Raw genomic sequence first — 13678 nt, 5'->3', positions numbered from 1 at the left:
GTCCAACTCTTTTGTGACCCCATGAACTGTAGTCTGCCAGGCTCCTCTGTCCATGGGATTTTGCAGGCAATAATAATGGAGTGGGTTACCATTTCCTACTCCAGGGGATCTTCCTGACCCAGGGATCGAACCTGCATCTCTTGTGTCTCCTATGTTGGCCGGCGGGTTCTTTACCAATTGAGCCACCAGGGAAGTTCCAGGACATTCATTAATTTAACAGCCAAAGCCAATTTTTTTTCAAAGCAGCAAAGAGCAATAATTACTGGCCATCAGTTTGAAGCCTTTAAAAGAAAAAACCCATTTATATTAGATAGGATCTAAAGTCATTTTCCAAATACCAAGATTTTGAGGTAAATGGGAAACCACAAATAATAACTGGCTATAGTTCAAATGCAGACTTCCCTGGTGGCTCAGAAGGTAAAAGTGTCTGCCTACAATGTGGGAGACCCAGGTTCGATCCCTGGGTCAGGAATATCCCTTGGAGGAGGGCATGGCAACCCACTCCAGTATTCTTGCCTGGAGAATCCCAGGGACAGGAGAGCCTGGTGGGCTGCCGTCTACGGGGTCACACAGAGTCAGACATGACTGAAGTGACTTAGCAGCAGCATCCATCCCTAGAGGAGAAAAGTGGCCAGATTTTTAACTAGCATGTGTTGGAGGTATGTCAGGAGACTTTTCCAGCACATCCAACTCTCAGAGCATTTCTCCTTTCCAGATGTGTCTTCTCCATCTGTAAAATGGGTACCAACTATCACTGCTCTTTCATAGCCCACAGCATGCTCAACCACCCCCAAAGGATTTAAAGGTTGCTACTGCTGCTCTCACTCTTCAGACTAAAGACAGTTCTTAAGCCACACAAATGACTGCTCTGATATCCACCTTCTCCTAATCCTACGTGTGGCCTAAAGCAAACACCGAAATTCCCTTGACCATACCTGGATGTTGGCAGCAAAGAGATGCAAGATGATGAAGCAAGCCCAGGCAGAGTAACAAGAAAAGCTACACCTGTACCTGTTTGTCACTATTCCCTTTGCAGAGGGTGACATCACTGTTTATTTCTATTAGAATAACTCCTCATGGGAGGGCCTCAAACTTGTCCTCTTTGCAGGAAGGCAAGTCGGAGAGAAGCCGACTCCTACTCAGTGCTCAGCCTCTGGAAAACTCTGGAACCAACCTAGCTGACCTCTGAGTTCAGGGACGATGCAGCAGTAGCTTTGTTCCAAATGTCTTACAACATACACCTCTAAAGTTCCTTTGCCATTGTCTGCTGCTGCAGCGGCCACCAGCAGAAATGACCCTAAATAGCCATTCACTTCACAGTGAATTTAGAGGGACTTGATGCTGGAAAATGCTTTTGACACAGTTCTAGTTGGAGATGAATTAAAAACATGTTTGCTTAAATAATTGAAGGTGAAATGTGTATTGCGTGTGTTTCACATGCAGTTAGGGATTTCTGCCCCAGCCTTTGGTGATGCCAATTATGAGTTTCTGCCTAGCACTTGATTTAAGATGCAAAACCTGAATTATCAGAAGATCTCAAGAGAAGGAATAAAGTATACTTTGATATACTGCAGTTGGAGTACAAATTGGTTTAAAAAAACACTTTAGAAAGCACTTTAGCAATGTGTATATATATATATATATATATAAAACTGAACAAACCCAATCCCAGGAATTCATCTTAAGGAAATAGTGAGCCAAACGCATATAATAGAGTCCACAGACGTTCATGATGGCATTGTTGAAGTGCTCATAAAGGAACAGAGTGGCAATGATTATTTTTTAAAATCATAAACATCTCTGTGTGATGAAAGACACTAAAATCAAAGTCAAGATAAATAGTAGACTAGTTACTGTATTTGCAATATAGATCACAGTTAAATTATTACTACTCAAAATATAGAGAGATTCTGGTTATCACAATGAGAAAGAACAACCCAGTAGAAAAATAGGCAAAGGATATGAAATGCCAATGCAGAAGAAGAAATGCAGATGTGCCATACACATACTTCAGCCTCACTAGCACTCAAAAAAATACACAAAGGAAAAGGAGACTTTTTTCCAGCAATCACTTTGTCAAAGATTGAAAGGATCAACCAACCTAACTGAAATGGGTGAGGAAGAGCATGGAGAAATGGCCATTTTGGGGGGAGAAGGTAAGTCACCATCAAGTTCCTGGAGGCAAATGAGCAGGCTCTCTAAAAAATAAAAGAGATGTGCAAACTAAACTCTTTGAACCAATAAGGTCACTACTGTGAATCTGTGTGTGTGTTCAGCCACTCAGTCAAGTCCCACTTTTTTGTGATCCAACGGACTGTATCCCGCTGGGCTCCTCTGTCCATGGAACTTTCCAGGCAAGAATACTGGAATGGGTTGCCATTTCCTCCTTTGGTGGAATCTTCCCAACCCAGGGACTGAACCTGTGTCTCCTAAGTCTCCTGCATTGGTGGGCAGATTCTTTATCACTGAGCCACCTGGAAATTCCACTGTGAATTTACACTACAAAAATTATGGCCACAGTATGGAGAGACATATGTAGAAGGAAGTAGGCTGCACCACTATTTAATAATTTGTAAAACTTTGAAACAATGTAAAAATTCACCAATAAAGCTTGGATTAAAAAAAAAATTAGGTCACAACTGGATGACAGAATACTATGCAACTGCTAAAAAGAATGAACTAGCTAGATGTATACTGGCAGGCAAAGACCTCCAGACACAGTGTCCAGTGAAGTGCACACTATAGAGCAGTATATGGTGTCTTGGTCACATCTTTTATGACTATTTTAGGCACATGAATACATATATGAATATTCATAGAAACACACACTTAACTATACATACCAAACTGTGAACATAGTGGGTAATCAGTGGTGGAGAGGCCAGGAACATTCTACTTCATATTCCTATTTTTACAAGCCATAAGCATGTATTATTTTGATCATAAAAATGCTTTCTTTAAAGAAGGAGTGAGGCAAGCTGTACTACTCCCCCACAATGTCCAGCTCCCACTCCAAACCTCTAAAAATGTCCCCTTCAAGGACATGGTGTTCCAGAATCTAAGACAATTTCTAATTCCCAAAGACATGAGCTTTTGCTGTTTAGAAGTTGAACTAGGACGAGAAAGTCTGGAAAGAGGTAGAAGCGTTGTTGCCTTTTTTCAGAAGAGCTTGTTTCATGTAGTGGTGACATTATGGACATCCTTTCTAGAACGATCTCCCTCTCCCATTCTTCCAAGTCTCCCACCTTTCTTTATGCCATGCCTCCTTTTCTCCTTATCTCTTTCATAATGTTTGGAGAAAGGGAAATGGCTAGCTCATTTCAGTTCCTTTTTTGTTTTTCCTTCAACTCCAGGATTCAATCCCATTCTTTCATCCTAAAGAAATTTCACTCTAACCTCTATACCACCCCAGTCTATTTGGCACAAGGCTCATCCCAGTACTTCCAATTTCCCCTTAAATAAGACTGACAATTCCAGCTCTGGGAGTCTTCAGAATTTAGGGAGCATCTACATGTGATCCTAGGCTGTGTACCAACACCAACAGCCAGCAGACCAGGAGCTACAAACCTAGATGACGCTGGCATTACATGCCTGTGGTAGCGGATGTGGGCCCTTCCCTGGGGAGTGCATCAGTAGTTTTCATCAGGCTTTCAAGGAGGTCCTTGGTCCATGCAATGTTAATAATGACCAAGGTAGAGGGACTGGGATGATTTAATCACCCACTGGGTATCTTGGCAGAACACCCAGGCCTTAGGTTTCCAGCTAGCTGCATGGCTTGGTGAATCAGACAACCATACGCTCAAAAGGAATGGAGATCCGGAGATACAAGGAAGCAGGCCTTTGAGGCCTCCCAGAGAAACCTGTTCCTCTGCTACAGCCCACACAACTCAGCCTTGGACATGACCTCCAAGTCCCACTGAATGAGCCAATCCACACTCAAATATACAAGACTATAGCTGGGCAGGCTCCTTTGTACATGGAATTCTCCAGGCAAGAACACTGGAGTGGGTAGCCAGTCTCTTCTCCAGGGGATCTTCCCAACCCAGGTATCGAACCCAGGTTTGCTGCATTGCAAGCAGATTCTTTACTGTCTAGTCACCAAGGAGGCCCCATACAAGAACACAGCTGGGTATGAAGCTGTGTAAAGAGCATAAGGAGGCAGCAGATCTGATTTTTAGCTTTTAGGAGGACTTCTGTTCTGACATATGGTAGCTGTGTGACCTTGGGTAGCTTACTGCACTTCTCTGGGCCTCATTTGCCTCATCCAAAGAGAACGTTTGAATCAGGTGAACTTCACGAGGCACTTGCAGCTCTACCGTGCTATGACTCGCCCCTCTCGGATAGGCATTTCCACCAAGCTCTCCAGGACAGAGAACGACTTCACTCTCACTTTCCAGCATCACATCTTAAAGTCACACAGTTTCCTCTTGTGGTTGAACCTAAATGCTTCCTACTGCGATGGAAGCTTGCCGCTTGCATGTGGGAAATTGCTGGTCCATGTACAGAGCACGGTAGACTGCTAACTCTAATGCCCTCACCTCAGTCTCTACCTCAAACCCAGTCTGCAATGATTATTCAGTGGTTAATCCTCAAGAACTCTATCCTTTCAAGGCAGCTTGTAAGGAAAAGAAGGAATTAACAAAGAGTCACGGGAATCAGGAAGGGTCAATGGTCATGAGAGTGGTTTTGCTTTTGCTTTAAATTTCCTTAAAGATGGCCATGACTTCCTACTGGCAAAAGGGACCCTGGAAACTAGTCAAGAAACCTCTCCTGCGAACAGGACTCTGGTCCAGATGGAGCACTGGGGCCACTGGAGAGGACCCCATAGCATTCAGCTTCCAAGATGGTCCTTTAGAACTGCTTCTGCAGGAGGATGAGTCTGAAGGATAAAAGCAATTTTCCAACTACATTTAATTCCCACCTCCAGGGCTCTCTGGTCAGCAGGGTGCATTCAGATTGATGGGATTTCCTTGAGGCTGCACTGATGATACCTCTGGACCAGGAAATTAAAGGCCGTGCTGAAAGTGTCAGGATGTGAAAGGAAGTAACCCCAGAGAACTGAGTCACGCAAGGTTGGATGAGGATATAGGTTTTTTGCAGTCAAAGCAGAGCAGAGAACTGAGGCAGACTGCCCAATAAGGCAGCAGAAAAACAGGACTAGGGCCCGAACTATTGAGATAATTGCCTTAATTCTTCACTTCCCTTTCATAATAACCTTGAGTTTATATAGAGCCTTTCTTCTAAGGAGCTCAAAATACTTGCAGGGATATTATCTTAGTTGTCATCACACCATCACAGTCAGTGAGAGCAATGATCATTATCAGCTTCATTTTACACATGGGGGAAGGAAAGCCTAGAGGGCTGAAGGGAGTCATCCAAGTTTACTCAACAAGACAGTGACAGCCTCCAAACTCAGTGCAAAAATGCTCTTGCCTGGCATTGCCCAAAGAATGTTCTTCCCCACACCAGCTCCGCCAAATGCTTGCTGGAACACCAGGTTCTGTGGGCAAAGATATACACTGGCTTAGTGATGGCTTTTAGAAGCCCTGCAATAAACAAAACTGTTTCTGTTTAAGCAAGAATTTCTCAAAGTTAACTTAACCACAAAACTCAGTGGGTGTGTGTGGGGGGGTGGGTGGGTGTGAGTGGGGGGATAGGTGGGTGTGAGTGTGTGTGTAACACCTACTACCATCCTATGGAACTAGTCTTTTCAGAACCCGCCTTAGGAAGCACTGTCCTAGCCTTTAGGCTAATCTGAGTATCACCATAGTAACAGATCACTTCCGTTCTAGCCCAAGCTGTAGAGGATGTTTCTTAGAGAAACGCCCCATACCTTCTGATACTGACAGCCAGTGACCAAAGGACCTTGATGCACCCAAAGGACCTCAGGGCATCATTTCCTCTGCAGCAGGGCACTGGCCAGATGAGAGGAAGCCGATTCAAGCTTGCCTACTTCTGCTGGCACACCACATCTTTCAAATAGAAGCCAGAGCTATTTTGGGTCTTCATTGAAGGGAGTAAATGCCTGGGATGCTGGTCCAAACGTTCAAGGTCCACACTCTTAACTAGCAGAATATTGTGCTCACCAGGCACTTCCAGTAGAAATCATCCATCTCTTAGGTTCATTCCTAGTGCCATTCATCAGCCCATGTAATCAGTGCCCACACAACAAAACAGAAGACTCAGAATCTGCCCCTCTTCTGGCTTCATTGCATGAGTATTAGAGTGGTCATCATATATCCATTTTAGAACTAACACACGGCACAGAAATATTGTGCTATTATTAATTACCAGTGACACTACTAAAAGTACCTAAAATGTAAAACTCCCTGAAGACTCTGTCCTGATTAATTTGTATTTTATATACAATTCGGGGCTTCCTAGGTGGCGCTAGTGGTAAAGAATCCACTTGCCAATACCGGAGACATAAGAGACACGGGTTTGACGCGGGTCAGAAAGATCCCCTGGAGGAGGGCATGGCAACTCTAATATTGTTGGCTGGAGAATCCCATGGACAGAGGAGCCTGGTGGGCTATGGTCCGTAGGATCTCAAAGAATCAGACACAAGTGAAGTGACTTAGCACGCACGCATATAAAATTCAAATGATAGAAGATCACAGAGGATTTCATATTTACTACTGCCATTTTCACGTTTTCTTTTAGTGTTTATTAAACATCCACACCATGAGGGAAAACACTTCCACTGAAATTGGTAAATTTGTACGCAAAAAGTAAATGTAATACAAATATACCTTTCTGTATCCATCCATTGTTATGGGAACAATTTTGTATAAATTGCTTTTTGGTATAATATTCACTGTAAAGGTCACAGGGGCACTGTTATTTAAGATGATCTGATTATGAATCCTTTTGTAAAACAACAAATTCTGCAATGTGAATACTGTCGCCATCTAGTTCATTTGCCTTGTTAATCCATAATTATATATATCAGATTTGCTTAAAGCAAAACACACTAATATTAATAAACGAGCTAGACATTTCTTAAGATGGGGATGTATTCTGATCTGTATCAGTCTGCAATACTGGCTCCTTTTGAATTCACTATTAATCACCATCCCAGTCCAAGGAGATTCATCCTAACTTTGTTGAGAATGTAACAGTGACCCGTCCAAGGATTACTCTATCTTTATATATGCTGTCACTTCAATGTAACCACCTGGTGAATTAATTCTTCAAAACCCATTCAAATGTCACTTCCCCCATGAAACCTTTCTTGGTCTTCTCCCCACTCCTCTAGGCAGGCTTCCCTCTTCCATGGTCTTACAGTACCCTGCCCAGGCCTTGTCAAACTCTACTGTAATTATCTGTTTACACCTTCTCTCTCGCCTACCAGACTGTACACTCCCTGAGAGCTGAGATGATGTTTCATTCATTTATTCATTTCTATACTTCCAATACCTAACACCTCTGGTGCATAGCAGGTGTTTAATAAATGTCAGTTGTTTGACTAAATGATCACTGTTCTTAATTGTACATTTTTCGACCCTGAAAAACAACACTTTATTAAAATCATAAATTAAAATGTCAAAGAGGAGGCTTACTAGTTCTGTTCATTTTTATTGAACTCTTCTCTCTTTGGTAAAAAAAAAAAAAAAAAATTGCCATGCCAATTCACACCTTATGGATCAACCAACAAAAAACCCTCTAAACCAAATTCACAACTAATGCATAATGCTTTTAGTATGTCCGTTTTCTCCAAACATAATACAGCTACGTCCTAACCCACTGCTAACATCACTGCAGTAAAGACATGAGGATTCACTAATTAAAGGGGTGGGGTGAGGAAGCGGGGTGGGGGAGTTACTGCAGGGATCACTGTAAGAGCTTTGTATCCTCATTGGCTGAGAAGAGAAGCCTGTTAAGAAAGTTGGGCATCTTTGGGGGAACAATAATGATGTCCAGTAGGACTTGGCCAACCTGGCTAGAGATTCCACATCCAGAATGTCCTAAGCGACAGCCCCAGCTGGGGGGATTTCCATGACTTTGAAACCATCATTACCCTTCTGATGTGGACAGAACAGGTTGAACCTGATCTGCCTGTGTGTTACTGCAATCTGGCTTGGCATGGGATGATACCCAAGGACATGTAATGCCAAGAGTAGCCCAGCCCCGTGGTGCAGACACACACACACACACACACACACACACACACACACACACACCCCACTCCAAATCACGCTCAAAAACCCCACACAAAACCTGCACCATCTCCCTCCCAAATTTGCATTCCTGTGTGCCAGTCACACACAGGGAGTGCCCCTCACATTCCCTCACTTCCCCAGACTGCCCCATCCACACCCCACTCTACCGGCAGACTGTAGCCTAGCCTGGAACTGGAAGCTGGTGGGGACTGGTTTTGTTGTAGGCAACAAAGCCTCATGCACCCAGGCGTCCCGCTGACTCTATCCATCTCTCCCCGCCCCCACCCATGAGCGCCCCCAACAAGAGAAAGCTCAGCTCTGGGAAGTGGATGTGGGCACTGGGGGCCCAAAGAAAGAGAGCTTTAGAGGTGGGCAGGGTCACGAGTCCGGGCAGCTACCGAGCTCTCTCCATGAAGCCACAGGGACGGCGAACTGGCAAAGGGACCGGACTGCCCTCCCACTGCATCGCATCCCATCTATTCATAGAAAAAGACCAAAACCTGAGAAATAATCTTACCCTCCCGTCTGCCCCGTGCCCTACCCCCCTCCCCACCCCCGCCCCAACGGCTCTTGGAGCCACTGGCGTTCCAACAGCCTGCAACAAAGCGCCCCCGACACAGACCTGTTCCAGCCTCTTCGTGGCCCGAGCAGAGGGGAGCCGTTGCCGAGGGTTCTGCCCTTCGGCGCCGGGCAGCAGGCGCCGGGGATGGAAGGAGGAGCAAGTACTGGGAGAGGAATGAGGACAAGAGGGGATGGGAGTCACAGCAGCCGCGGCGGTGGCCGTAGAAGGAGGAAGAGGAGGAGGTGGACGAGGAGGAGAAGGAGGAGGAGGCGGCTTCTGTGGCAGCTGCGGAGGATGCTCCGGCGAGGGGCAGGGCTGGGCGCGCGGGGCGTGGGCTCACGTGCGCCCCATGGCCTGGGGATGCGCGCGCGCCTGTGTGTGTAAGAGCATCTGGGTGTATTTTGACTGCGATTATTCCAATTCCGACCTAGTCTGGAATTTATGGTTCCTGCAGCCAGGCGGAACTGAAGCCCTTTCAGTCTCCCAAACCTGATTATGCTGGTCTGGGGATCGGGGTTGGAGGTGCAATGAGCGAGATGGGGGAGAAGGGGCTCAGCACTAGGGTGCCAGGCCTGCCGTTAATGAACACGTCCTTACCTTCAGTCTTCTTTCTGGGCACTGATAAATTGCATCCTTTAACACGTATCTTTGGAAAACCTATAGCTAAGGAGACTAAGACACCAAGAGACCAAGGATAGTCACCATCACATGGTATTGAGTGAGCTGCTCGATTTGTCGGCGCTGTCTGGACTACCCAGAAGGCAATTTCTGTTCTAACTTGGGGTTAACTTTCAGGAGTTGAGGCACCATAACTTCATACAGGATCTGAGTTTCCGCCTTTTCTCCTATCTCTCACTCCATTGCCAAATCTCTGTGCTTGTACCAAGGTGTGAGGGTAGGTGGGTACTAAGTCCAGCTTCAGCCCTGTCTCACCCTATGGATCATAGCCTGCCAGATTCCTCTGCCCATGGGATTCTCCAGGGAAGAATACTGGAGTGGGTTGCCATGCCCTCCTCCAAGGGATCCTCCCAACCCAGGGATCGAGCCCACATTTCTTACATCTCCTGCATTAGGCAGGTAGGGTCCTTACTGCCAGCGCCACCTGGGAAGCCCTGTAACCAAGGTGGCATGCAGTCGGTTCTCTACTTTTTAGTCTGCTCATCCAGCCAGTATTATCCAGATGCCTGGTTTCACTGGTGTCAAGCAGTCACTTCGTCCTCATGCCACTCTCCCTCTAGAAGTGGGGCACTCAGTTTAGATGAGAACCAAGACTTGTTTCCTGGAAGTCAGAGGGGTGAAGAATATCAGGCATCCAGCTGGAGACTATTTGGATCTGCACCCCTCAAGCTAAGATAAAGTGAATCCAATTGAAAGACACATAATTTTTCTCCATGACCGAATCCTTGATGAACCCCTTTCTTTGAGCCCTGCTGAAGGTCTCTTTCCCACTCATGACCTTTTGAGCATTCCAATTCATCTTGTCCAGTGGCTTCTGCTTGTAGATTAACAAAGCACTTCCTAATAGTGGTATCGCTACCATGTCACCTCTGTGAATTAAGCAAGGAAAATATAATTATTTGCATTTTACCGATGAGGAAACAGATTTAACAAAATTAAGTGTATTTGCCTAACATTATGAGGAACCATGTACCAAGGGCACAGGATAAAAATCTTTGGAACTGACCAAGCCCCATAGCAACTGTTGTCATGAGCCTCCAGATCTAAACTGACCAGTTCCCCTGACCCCGTATTAGGTAAAATACCCACCCTATAGCATCCTAACCAATCACCTAATACCAGCATTCCAGTAGGAATTTTCTCTATCTTAAGGCTATAAAGATTGAATGCTAGCCTGCTTAAAGGGTTTGGCTCTTCCTTGAGCCAGCCCCCTGTTCTAACAGCATCTCCCCCTCTAATAAACTTTACTCTCCTCTCATTCTCCCTCATCTCTGGAAATTCTTTTCCAACCCGCACATGGTCCACAACACATTACAGGCTAATAAGGGTTCTTCAAGGGTCACTGGTAGTAAAGAACCTGCCTGCCAATGAAAGAGACTAAGAGATGTGGGTTCAGTCCCTGGGTTGGGAAGATTCCCTGAAGAAGGGCATGTCAACCCACTCCAGTATTCTTGCCTGGAGAATCCCATGGACAGAGGAGTCTGGTGAGCTATGGTCCATAGGGTGGCAAAGAGTCAGACACGGCTGAAGTGACTTAGCACATACACACAGGCTAATAAGTGGCAGATCCAGAATTGGGACTCAAGTCTTCAGATTTTTAGGGCAAAGCTCATTTTTTCCCCTTGTCTTTTTTTTTTTTTTTCCTGCACCATGGGCCTTGTGGGATCTAAGTTCCCCAGTGACCAAGGATCAAACCCAGGCCCTAGCAGTGAAAGCACTGAGTCCTAATCACTGAACCACCAGGCAATTCCCAAAGCTCCTATTTTAAATGACACCTTGCAAAGAAATTTCAAATTCATCTATTGATCTCCATGTTGGAAGGTAATGGTTTAGTGCATTGTCTAAATAGAAATTAAGTAAAATGAGATTTTGAAAAAGTATTTCAGTTAGTTGGATGCATTCAGGTGCAACTCACAAGTTAGGAAACAGAAAAGAGGTAATAACTTTTAGGTCTCAGTCCCCAACCAGCATACAAAAATGTTTCTTTTGATTCTGCTACCAACATCTTCTGTAAGAATAATTTGGTACAGAAAGGACAGTAGAAAGAGGATGTATTTTAATTTCCTGGGGGTGATAACCTTATGAATATTTCCCCCATGAGCTAGGTCTTTGTCTTCTAAGTCACGAGAAGAAACCATCATTTGTCATCAGGGGAGGAACCCTGTCTCCCACACAGCAGCCCAGGCAGTCCCAAGAGTATGCAGATGGCTATCAGGCAGAAGAGGCTGGCAGTGCTGGGGGCAAAAGCTGTGCTCTGGGGCCATACAGCTCTAGCTGAAAAATCTTGGAGAACGACAGTATGGATGCATGCATGCTGCGTCGCTTCAGTCATGTCCGACTCTTTGTGACCCCATGGATTGTAGCCCACCAGGCTCCTCTGTCCATGGGATTCTCCAGGCAAGAATACTGGAGTGGGTTGCCATCCACTTGTAAAATAGGTGGAGAGATGCGAGAACCAAATGGAGTGATACTGTAACTGAGCAGGATGCTCTGGGGCCTTCTCAGGATAGATCCTCTCTCCCATATCCTCTGTTGCAGTGCCTCTCTCTAAAGTACCCAGATAATAGTATCTCATTCATATTTCCTGAGTTTTTCAGATGCTAAAACCACCACCTAATGGAAGAAATTAACTACTTGATGATCAGGAGAATGTAGCACCCCCCACCCCCACCCACCTACCAGCGCCTAAGGATGTTAACTGCCCTGTAGCCTCAACATCAACCAGAGAGTTGTGCCGGAAATCATCACATTCTTTGAGACGCTCATCCCCCATCTTGCTTTTAAAAATGCTTTGCTTGGGGACTTCCCTGGTTAGAACTTCCAGTGGTTGAAATTCAGCATTTTCACTGCTCAGGCCTGGGTTCAATCCCTGATTGGGGAACTAAGATCCTGCATGCCGTGTGGCATGGCCAAAAAAGAATGCTCCCCAGTGGTGCAGTGGTAAAGAATCTGCCTGCCAATGCAGGAGACACAGGAGACTCGGGTTTGATCCCTGGGTCGGGAAGATCCCCGGGGGGAGGGCATGGCAATCCACTCCAGTGTTCTTGCCTGGGAAATCCCGTGGACAGAAGAGCCTGGTGGGCTACTATCCATAAGGTCACAAAGAGTCAGACACGACTGAAGCGACTTGGCAGGCATGCACAAAATCCTTTGGAAATTCAAGGTTTTGGGGGGCATGAACCCCTCCCCCTGGTTCTCCTTGCTTCCCTGTGCAATAAACCTCTGTGTGCTCCAAACTCTGACCTTTCCATATTTATATTTGTTTGGTCTCACAGTGCCTTGGGCACACAAACTTGCCTGAGACATAGCAAGACTCAATAAATGATAGGTATTATTGTTAGAGAGAGAAAAGCAACAACTACATTAATGAGTCTTTCTCCATTAAAAGCAGAAACTCTTTATCACTGTGGTACCTCAACACTGAGAGCATGCGGAAGAAGAGATTGCTTTTCTCCAGGATAGGAGGATCGAGTGCTGGTGACAGGCGATAGGCAAGATAAACAGAGAGGGATTTCCTGCAACTACTGAGGACCAGCATGGAAGAGAACAGGATTAGAAGACAACGATGAAAAAGAGGGTGTCTAAGATTGGGCCTGTAGGCCAGTTCACAGTTTTGTAACAATGTACATGGTTTACTCAAAGGGGTGTTTTGGCTTTTCTAAACAAGTTCCTTTTATCAAAAGACTTAATAAAGAGCTCCATTCAGAATCTGTCAGAAATACCTGAATCTGACATTTAGCTAGGGACTCCCTGTTCTGATTTGGTACCAAGCAGAGATTATTCTTGTTTGAGCCTTGCCAAGCACAAAGAGCTTGAGTCATAACAATGCTCAGAGCCAAGCTGCAGAAAAATTGTAAAGGAGGTAAAATTTGTCTCTGACACCCTTCGAGGTCTCTCTGTGTTACATACACCCTTATCTTCCCACTTAAAAATCCTTGGACATCAAAATCCCTGACTTTCCCAACCAGGAAAAATGACCTAGATTTAGAATGAAGTGCCTTTATATGCTTCTCAAAAGGAAGACTAGCAGGAGGAAACAACGCTAAGCCCAATGAAATGGATCACTAATGGAAGAAGGTCAGGCTTTCAGGGTGGTAAAGATACCTCGGGTGCCCTCATACCTTTTAGGTATGAGATGTTCCATGAATAAGACCAGGCCTTGGAAATGTAAATTCACATCATAACAGAAACCCAGAACAGGAAGAGGCATTAGTTATTATTTCCAGCCCAACTCCTTTGTTTCCCAAGTATTGATTAAACCAAGGCTCAGAAAGGT

The 13678-nt window shown here is 45.3% G+C and overlaps 1 long non-coding RNA gene across 1 annotated transcript in view; it reads right to left on the bottom strand.

The window, feature by feature from the left end:
- Positions 1-9078, bottom strand: part of LOC139181332 (uncharacterized) — a 116253-nt gene extending 107175 nt beyond the window's left edge. The window contains exon 1 of the long non-coding RNA XR_011565326.1: positions 8785-9078. This is a non-coding gene — a long non-coding RNA (uncharacterized lncRNA). The remainder of the gene's footprint in view (positions 1-8784) is intronic.
- Between the last annotated feature and the right edge of the window lie 4600 nt (positions 9079-13678).

The sequence above is a fragment of the Bos indicus genome, chromosome X, assembly GCF_029378745.1.
Source record: "Bos indicus isolate NIAB-ARS_2022 breed Sahiwal x Tharparkar chromosome X, NIAB-ARS_B.indTharparkar_mat_pri_1.0, whole genome shotgun sequence".
NCBI lineage: Eukaryota > Metazoa > Chordata > Mammalia > Artiodactyla > Bovidae > Bos > Bos indicus.
The sequence above is the reverse complement of the archived record's forward strand: the minus strand, read 5'-3'. Positions and strand labels throughout refer to the sequence as shown.